General features: G+C 66.2%; 1 long non-coding RNA gene across 3 annotated transcripts; it reads right to left on the reverse strand.

Moving 5' to 3' along the window:
- Positions 1-3,932: 3,932 nt before the first annotated feature.
- Positions 3,933-6,617, reverse strand: LOC132236414 (uncharacterized). Of its 3 annotated transcripts, none has more exons than XR_009453305.1 (4): positions 5,806-6,069; positions 4,893-5,028; positions 4,356-4,459; positions 3,933-3,990 (listed from the first exon to the last, which is right to left on the reverse strand). It is a non-coding gene; the product is annotated as an uncharacterized LOC132236414 (long non-coding RNA). The 3 variants fall into 3 exon arrangements; XR_009453306.1 differs by lacking the exon at positions 3,933-3,990 and adding an exon at positions 6,452-6,617 and having other exon boundaries at positions 4,236-4,459; positions 5,806-5,898; XR_009453307.1 differs by lacking the exon at positions 4,356-4,459.
- Positions 6,618-7,110: the final 493 nt, after the last annotated feature.

The raw sequence follows: 7,110 nt of genomic DNA on the forward strand, positions 1-7,110 counted from the left end.
GCAGCCTCATGGGTCCTCCTCAGCGCGACCGCACGCAGCCCTCATCTCCGGGTGAGACCCCTTTCCTGGGCCGTCACAGGTTCCTTTCACCTAAACCCCGAGCTGTCGGCCCCGACACCCTCCCTCGGGGGCAGGCACAGCCAGGCTGAGTGTTTCCATGGAAGAAGCAGGGGCCGCCTGGTTGTATCATCTATTTTCATAGATGCGGCCCTGCCTCCCATGGACGCACGTGCTCCTGGGGACGCCACGTGCTCACGGGGACACCACGTGCTCACCGTGGACGCCACGTGCTCACCGTGGACGCCACGTGCTCACCGTGGACGCCACGTGCTCACCATGGACACCATTAAATCTGTCTCAGCAGATTTAATGGCTTGAGGCCCTTGAACAAGCAAGTCTGTTAAACTAAGAAACCACTTGAATTCTGCTGATTTTTAAAAACATAATCCAAAATGTCCCAATCCAAAGACTCATCTTATCTTGAGTATTTTTAAAACGTGCAAACTTCTGAGCTGGAAGAGGCGGTGGAGTTTGGAGGGCGGGAGCACTGCCAACAGAGTAACGAAGGAGGACAGCAGGAATGAGGAGGAGCCGCAGCGGCCGGCCAGGCCTCGGGCTCAGATCGCGGCCCTCGGGGGACCCTGGGCGCTGCCGGGCGCCCACAGGCCGTGGAAGTGCAGGGACTCAGAAGTGCTCCAAGGTCTCCGGCCAAAAGGAGGGACCAGTAAGGTGATGAGGGCTCCTTTTAAGGCGGATTCCTGAGTGAGCACTCAGCGTCTCCCTCCACCTGATTCAGCAACACTGGTGCTTAAGACCAGAGGTCAAAAGGGAAAAAACTCAAAACCAAGACATTTCTAAAGTGCTCGTTTCCAGAGACGTCGGTGAAGGCATTTCTGGACCCAGCTAAGCGGGTCCCTCGCTACTTACAGAGCGCCAGCCGCCCCTCCCCCACCCGCGGCCACTGCACGAGGAGCTGCTGCCCACGGTCTGTGGCCATCACCAGGCCGACTCGACGGCCGTGTGGGAAAGACGATGAGACTCGGGGTGACCCCTACAACATAGACCCCCAAGCGGTCCCTGCACCCCGATGGCACGGGACCTGCGGCTCTCACTGCCACTCCCGGCCCGTTTGGTACAATAAGCTAAGAAATACGTGAGCGTTAAAGAGTAAACACAACCAGAGTTCACAGTCGTGTTGATCAAGGAGGCCCTGGGATGGGGCGGCCTCACTGCCCGGGTGGCCTAGGGAACAGGTGGAAACACAGGGACAGCCCATCCCCAAGGAGCCAGCCCTGAAGCTTCACCCGCCGCCAATCAGTGAGCACCTCTCTCTGCTGCAGCCAATCAGTGAGCGCCTCTCTCTGCTGCAGCCAATCAGTGAGCTCCTCCCTCTGCTGCAGCCAATCAGTGAGCGCCTCTCTGCTGCAGCCAATCAGTGAGCTCCTCTCTCTGCTGCAGCCAATCAGTGAGCTCCTCTCTGCTGCCCTTCTCTCTGTGGTCTCCCCTCCGCTGGGTGCAGCCCTCTTCCCCACCTCGGGGCTGGGGCTCCTGTTTGAACTGATAAAACGTCAGCTCTGCCTCAGTTTACCTGATGTGTCCGTTTCAGCGTTAACACTGTGAGTTCACACCTAACCTCACGGCTTCGCATTGTGTTTCTTTTCTGACGCTGCAAACTTGAGGCCCGTTCACCCGCACGGACTGATGGGCTGGAGAACAACGCACGTGAAGCGCTGTCCTTCACAGCCCGCAGGTCACACAGGCCCCACCCCGCACAGGCCCTACCCCGCACAGGCCCTACCCCGCACAGGTGCGCACACCGCACAGGCCCCACCCCGCACAGGCCCTACCCCGCACAGGCCCCACCCCGCACAGGCCCCACCCCGCACAGGCCCCACCCCGCACAGGCCCCACCCCACACAGGTGTGCACACCGCACAGGCCCCACCCCGCACAGGTGCGCACACCGCACAGGCCCTACCCCGCACAGGCCCTACCCCGCACAGGCCCCACCCCGCACAGGCCCCACCCCGCACAGGCCCCACCCCGCACAGGCCCTACCCCGCACAGGTGCGCACACCGCACAGGCCCTACCCCGCACAGGTGCGCACACCGCACAGGCCCTACCCCGCACAGGTGTGCACACCGCACAGGCCCCACCCCGCACAGGTGTGCACACCGCACAGGCCCTACCCCGCACAGGCCCTACCCCGCACAGGCCCCACCCCGCACAGGCCCCACCCCGCACAGGCCCTACCCCGCACAGGCCCTACCCCGCACAGGTGCGCACACCGCACAGGCCCTACCCAGCACAGGTGCGCACACCGCACAGGCCCTACCCCGCACAGGTGTGCACACCGCACAGGCCCCACCCCGCACAGGTGTGCACACCGCACAGGCCCTACCCCGCACAGGTGTGCACACCGCACAGGCCCTACCCCGCACAGGTGTGCACACCGCACAGGCCCTACCCCGCACAGGCCCTACCCCGCACAGGTGTGCACACCGCACAGGCCCTACCCCGCACAGGTGTGCACACCGCACAGGCCCTACCCCGCACAGGCCCTACCCCGCACAGGCCCCACCCCGCACAGGCCCCACCCCGCACAGGCCCTACCCCGCACAGGTGCGCACACCGCACAGGCCCTACCCCGCACAGGTGCGCACACCGCACAGGCCCCACCCCGCACAGGTGCGCACACCGCACAGGCCCCACCCCGCACAGGTGTGCACACCGCACAGGCCCTACCCCGCACAGGTGTGCACACCGCACAGGCCCTACCCCGCACAGGTGTGCACACCGCACAGGCCCTACCCCGCACAGGCCCTACCCCACACAGGTGTGCACACCGCACAGGCCCTACCCCGCACAGGTGTGCACACCGCACAGGCCCTACCCCGCACAGGCCCTACCCCGCACAGGTGTGCACACCGCACAGGCCCTACCCCGCACAGGCCCTACCCCGCACAGGTGCGCACACCGCACAGGCCCTACCCCGCACAGGTGCGCACACCGCACAGGCCCTACCCCGCACAGGTGCGCACACCGCACAGGCCCTACCCCGCACAGGTGCGCACACCGCACAGGCCCTACCCCGCACAGGTGTGCACACCGCACAGGCCCTACCCCGCACAGGCCCTACCCCGCACAGGTGCGCACACCGCACAGGCCCTACCCCGCACAGGCCCTACCCCGCACAGGTGTGCGCACCGCACAGGCCCTACCCCGCACAGGCCCTACCCCGCACAGGTGTGCACACCGCACAGGCCCTACCCCGCACAGGTGTGCACACCGCACAGGCCCTACCCCGCACAGGCCCTACCCCGCACAGGTGTGCGCACCGCACAGGCCCTACCCCGCACAGGCCCTACCCCGCACAGGTGCGCACACCGCACGCCCTACCCCGCACAGGTGTGCACACCGCACAGGTGCACAGGTCAGGGCAGGGGGCCACTGGAGGTCAACAGAAACCAAGAAACAAAACCACCTTCCTCACTGAGCCGCGTGGGATGGAGCAGGGAGGGCTCACGGTCACTGTCTCGGAGGCACCTCAGAGGGGACACCTGGGGAACGTCTGCGCCACCACAGACAGCTCCTCCCATTCACTGGCCAGGAAACGCCACTCACGTCGTCCACTGCGTGGGCCACTTCTCCGGACGCAGAGCTGGGGGGAGAACGGCGTTAGAACACGCCACCCAGAGCCCGGGACCCCAGTTTTGGCTGGAAAATAGGAGGCGTGCGGTTTCATGGCCACTTCTATGATTTCCCCGTAAAACACATATGCATCATGCATGCATGCACATGCACTCACAGGTACCCACACATATGCACGTACAACCGTGTGCATGCACACACAGGTACCCACACACATGCACACACATGTGAGCACTGTGCAGAAGCAGATTACCTGCTGTGTGACACGGGCTCGTGAGGCTCGGCCGTAGGCAGCGCGGGGCGGATCCGACAGTGGACTCTGATGTTCCCCTGCAGCTCCTGCAATAGCAGAGGCCTTGTCCTGAGCCAGGAGGGCGGCCGCCGCGGACCGCCTCCTCCCCTCAGGTCCTCGGATGGAGATGTGTGCGGGGATTCCTACCCCCAACTCCACTTCTCACAAATCCCTACCAACCACTGAGCGCCCTGTCCCCTCGCAAGGTCCCTCCACCCCCTCCCGCGCCCTCCACCCCCTCCCGCGCCCTCCACCCCCTCCCGCGCCCTCCACCCCCTCCCGCGCCCTCCACCCCCTCCCGCGCCCGGCCCCGGGAGGGAAGCGCCAGCCCCTTGGCTCCCCTGCCCCTCCTGCCCTCTCTGGTCGTCCTTCCTGAGGTCCCTGCAGGCACAGGAGGCTCCCACACACTCACCACCAGGCAGTTGTGCAGCTGCCGCCGCCTCTGCCTCTCATGGAGGAAGCGTGCGCTCAGCTCCTGCAAGGACTGCTCCAGGCACAGGGCCCTGGCGCGCCAGGCTGGGAGGGGCGGCTCCCGTCACAAGGAGGTTCCTGGGAGGGAGCCCCCGCTGGCTCCCACCCACCTCCTCCAAGGGCAGGGCATTTAGAAAGACCAGGGCAGGGGGTGCCCAGGGCTGTGGGCGGCGTTAGGGCCACTGCAGGGGCTGCTGTGCGCTGACCCCGTGACTAACAACGGGCACCGCGCTCAGCACCGCTGGTGAGGAAACGGATACCCGGCAGCCACGCAGCCACGGCCCCAAATCCGGATGTTTCCACGGAGACCCCGGAGGAGGGGGGCGGAGCCTGGGCTGCAGGGACAACCCTGCCTTGACTTCTGGGCAGCCAAGCCCTCAGCTGACCAGTGAGGACATGACATGTGAGCTGCAGGGACCAGGTGGACCGACGGGTGGCCCAGGACGATGGCGCACAGGGTGGGAGGGGGACCCCTTACACGGCCGCGCCCCGTGGTGCTGCGTGCTCTGCACAGCCGCCAGGATCTGGGAGAGACAGCCCTGCTGCTGGTCCCGGCAGCTCCAGAGAAGGTCTGCAGAGGAGGCCCGGAGTTCCCGCAGGTCCCGGCGCAGCCGCTGCAATGGCAGAGGCCCCGGTTAGCATCACCGGCCGGCCCGGGCCACGGGGGATGGCCACAGACGCGTCTATAAAGCAGGACGACCGGCAGCTGCTGGGACGCACGTCAGTGTCTTGTGAACGCCACCCGCTCACACCCCAGCGTGCTCACGGCCCCCGCGGTGCTGGGGGGAACAAGCCCCGCTCAGCTCCAGCGCCCGGCGCCCCGGCCTGTGGTTCCTGTGTCGGCGTTTGAGGCATTTCCACCATCGAGCGTTTCCCCGGCGCCCCCGGAAGCCGCTCCCTGCGTGGGGAGGCTGGTCTGAGTGCTGACTTCCTGGGGTGCTGGCTGGATCCCCTCGGACCGGACTCCGCCCCAGGACGTGACGACCGCCACAAACTGCTCTTCAACTTAAAACGTTTTCACGTCAGACCCTCCTTTGGTGTCTGCGTTTGCAAGGCCATCACGCAGACCTCCCTGAGCTGCCGGGCAGCACGTGGCCCCCTCCGTCCGCACCCTCATAGGTGGTTTCGGGGTGCTCTGTGCGGCCAGTGGGAGAGCAGAGCCGAGGCCAGCCCGCCGACTCCAGCAGCAGCGCCGACTCCACCGCCTCAGGGCAGCAGCCACACTGCAAGGCCTGCGGGGCCCCCCGCGAGCAGCTCTGCTCCCCGAATCAAGGCTGTCTCTGCCTGAGACCGGGTCCCGGGGGCCACAGGCCTCACACAGCTGACCAGACCAGCACCCAGCGAGTCCCCACAGATCGTCCCTGTGGCAGGGTGTCCGCCCAGGCGCCTACCTGAGCCGCCTGCTGCAGCCGGAGGAGAGCGCGTGTCCTCTGTGAATGGCCCTCGCGCCGCCTCCTCTCCGCCGTCCCCGCCAGCCTTAGGCGCTGAGGTTGTAGAGAAAAACAGAGGGTGCCGCCTTCCAACCCCGCCTCTGAGCGGGCGTTTTCTCCCCAGGGGACAGATCTGCATCAGGGACATGCCCAGCCACAGCTGCACCCGGCGGGCAGGAACCAGCCACGGAGGAGGCCGCCCGCGGGGGCGCTTGTGATGCTGGGACGTGGGACAGCATCAGGGGGTGCAGGGGTCTGTGAAGGCCCAGGAGGGCGGGCGGATGCCGGCATCAGAAAGAGCAGCCGGAGAGGCACAGGGGCTCCCGCGGGCCTGGGGAGGGGGGATGTGCTGGGCATCTTCAGGGACAGTGCCAGGCCAGTGGGGGTCACAGGCGGTCACGCGTGGAGAGCCCCCTCCAGGCTCCCTGGTGACAGAACGCGCTGACGTCCTTGCCCAGCCAGCACCGCTCACGTGGCAGGCGGGGGGAGGGGGGCGGTGAGAGCAGGGAGCTCAGGCTGCAGATGGGGCGGGCGGGGGCCGTGGGAGACTGACCACTGAGGTCCGCCCACCGGGCCTCACAGCTCAGCCACGAGACGTGGCAGTTACCTGGGCCAGTCTCAGGTGAAGAGCAGCGTTTTCCGTTTCCAGCTCAACGATCCGTTCTTCTTTGGCCTCCAACCAAAAAAGGGAGAAGTGTCCACATTAGAGTCATCATCGGTGGCCACTCCCACCCCAGGACCAAGTCTCACGTGAAAGGACACAGGAGCCTCACGTGGAGCTGGGGAAGGAGTCAGCAAGGGGGCACCCGCCAGCCCCAGCCCCCGTCTGTGACCCATTCCACGGGGCTCCGACCGGCAGCTCCGGGCGCCCCCCCCACAGGGGTCAGGGGCAGGCGCGTGCGTGAAGCGTGCGTGCAGGACTGTGGTCATTCTGACAGCTACGGTGTTTCTCCACTTGTGCCCAGAGGCGGTCCTTGGAGGCTTAAAGGTGTGGCTCTTAAAGAGTTTTCACCAGAGCTGCTGGCTTTGCTGGGGGCAGTCACAGGGCCTCATCCTGCAGCCCATCCTGGAAGCCCTGACACCCCCGACGGCCTGCAGGGCCCGGCCGGCCCCGCCTTGCTCTGAGGCCATGTCTTCAAAACATGGATCTCTTCGCAACTCCCCTCTCTTTCCTGCCTCCTCAGCAGCCCCTCCTGCGGCAGGATGAGGGTCCTCACAGCCCTGCCTGCCCGCCGGGCACTGACCTCTGGCCTCTCCGCCCCAGCC

Source organism: Myotis daubentonii, chromosome 6 (assembly GCF_963259705.1).
Source record: "Myotis daubentonii chromosome 6, mMyoDau2.1, whole genome shotgun sequence".
NCBI classification, from domain to species: Eukaryota; Metazoa; Chordata; class Mammalia; order Chiroptera; family Vespertilionidae; genus Myotis; species Myotis daubentonii.